The sequence below is a fragment of the Nannospalax galili genome, unplaced genomic scaffold (assembly GCF_000622305.1).
Source record: "Nannospalax galili isolate Female #2095 unplaced genomic scaffold, S.galili_v1.0 scaffold1553, whole genome shotgun sequence".
Taxonomy (NCBI): domain Eukaryota; kingdom Metazoa; phylum Chordata; class Mammalia; order Rodentia; family Spalacidae; genus Nannospalax; species Nannospalax galili.
This window is the reverse complement of record NW_008333035.1, coordinates 80,275-82,532: the sequence shown is the minus strand read 5'-3', so window position 1 is coordinate 82,532 and position 2,258 is coordinate 80,275. Positions and strand designations below refer to the sequence as shown.

Below are 2,258 nucleotides of genomic sequence, written 5' to 3'. Positions count from 1 at the left end.
CCTAGGTATATTTGCATCAGAATTCTACCAGATATTTAAAGAAGACACCCAATCAATATTATTTAAATCATTCAAAAAGATAGGAACAGAGGGAGAACTCCCAAATTCCTTCTATGAACCCAGCATCACTCCAATACCCAAATCGGGTAGAGACACAACCAAAAAAGAAAACTATAGACCCATATTCTTTTTTCCTTTTTTTTTTAAACTATACTGCTTTTTTATTTTTAACAAAAAGGATGTAAAAATATGGAATGCTTTACAAATTTACATGCCATCTTTGTGCAGGGGCCATGCTAATCTTCTCTGTATCATTCCAATTTTAGTATATGTGCTGCTGAAGCGAGCACATAGACCCATATTCTTAATGAACATAGATGCAAGAATTCTCAACAAAATACTTTCAAATCGCACACAGACACACATCAAAAAGATCATTTGCCATGATCAAGTTGGCTTTAACCTAGAGATACAGGGATGTTTCAATATACACAAGTCAAAGAACATCATTAACCGTATAAATGAACTCAAAGACAAAAAACACATCGTCATCTCAATAGATGCAGAAAAGGCTGTTGACAAAATTCAGCATGGATTTATGTTCAAAGTCCTAAAGGAAACTGGACTGGAGGGAACACACCTCAACATAATTTAAGCTATATACAACAAACCCACATCCAATATCGTTCTAAATGGAGAAAAACTAGAAGCAGTTCCATTAAAATTAGACAAGGATGTCAACTATCCCCACTCCTTTTTGACATCATGTTTGCCACTCTTGCTAGAGCAATAAGACAAGAGAAGGAAATTAAAGGAGTACTAACTGGAAAAGAAGAGGTCAAAGTATCAATTTATGAAGATGATGTGATACTATACCTAAGAGATCCCAAAAGATCCACCAGAAAACTTCTAAAACTGATCAACACTTTCAATATACTGGCAGATTATAAAATCAATCTACAAAAATCAGTAGCCTTTCTATATACCAATAACAAGCAATTGCAGAAAGAATACAGGGAAATGCTCCCACTCACAATTGCTACACACACACACACACACACACACACACACACACACATATATATATGTCTCATAAGTATGTTTTACAAAAAGAAAATGAGAATGCTAAAGGTGTTAAAAGGATGTGGGAATGGAGATATTTCAAAAATAGAAAAAAATGAGAAAACCTAAGCAAGTGATGAAGGTCTGTGTAGATTTGTTATGATATATAAAGAATGAGACAAAAATAATATACACACAATCTTAAAATATCTATGGTTATAGTTTAGTCAACTAGTTTAAGGAAGAAAATATATATCTAGTCAAGGTTTATCTGAAAACATTTTATTTTTTACCCAAGCCTTATCTAAATAGCACATGATAATTAAAAGTACCAGACTTGCCAGGCATGGTGGCACATGCCTTTAATCCCAACACTTGGGTATGAAAAATTTAAGAAATCACAAGAATGGAATATGCAGGAATTGTGTGACACCATAAAAAGACCAAACTTACAAATTATAGGCATACAGGAAGGAGAAGAATCCCAAGATAATGGCATGGACCAGACTAGTGAAACTAACCTCATTGGATGCTTAACAGCCATAGTTTGAAGCCTATACTAATGTGGTCAGATGGACTAAAAGGACAGTTTTTTCCTTGCCCTCACCAAGTTCCAGGGGACTATGGAACATCTCTCAAAATGGCCTGTAACTTTGGTGAGTCGCCTGTCCTCTTGTTCAGGGAGGACATGGAGACCCCACGAGATGGACTTGATTCAGTGTCCAGTATACATAGAGGAGGGACAATTCTGAGGAAACATCTCATTCATGCTTCCAAGTGAAGCCAGACATGGTCGAGCAGGACCTTTGACTTATCGTCACGTAAATGGAACTGGTAAAAGAAAGGAGCCTGGAGATCTTCCCAAGCCCATGACACCCCTGAGGAACAGATTTTCAAATGACCTTAAATGTAAAAATAAATTGATTTATTTGGGCCAATTGTATGATCTTAAACATCCAAAAGGAAAGTATAACCAGAGAGTAAAGTCATTAGTTTATTTCTTTAAGAGTTCAAAGGATTACACTTCCCAGACATTAGGCTTAAGTCTATATAAAATGTTATTTAGACAATTATTTCTCATTGATGATTTTATTTCTAACCAGAAAGTGCTGCTCAGATGTAAGACTTCAGATTTTGGTCTCCAATACTGTAGTGCCCACCTGTAGCAAAGGGAGACAAGCAGCTGTTGTTCTGAA

The 2,258-nt window shown here is 35.7% G+C and overlaps 1 non-coding gene across 1 annotated transcript; it reads right to left on the bottom strand.

Annotated features, from left to right (window-relative positions):
• Positions 1–243: 243 nt before the first annotated feature.
• Positions 244–350, bottom strand: LOC115069409. Its single transcript, XR_003848686.1, has one exon. It is a non-coding gene; the product is annotated as a U6 spliceosomal RNA (small nuclear RNA).
• Between the last annotated feature and the right edge of the window lie 1,908 nt (positions 351–2,258).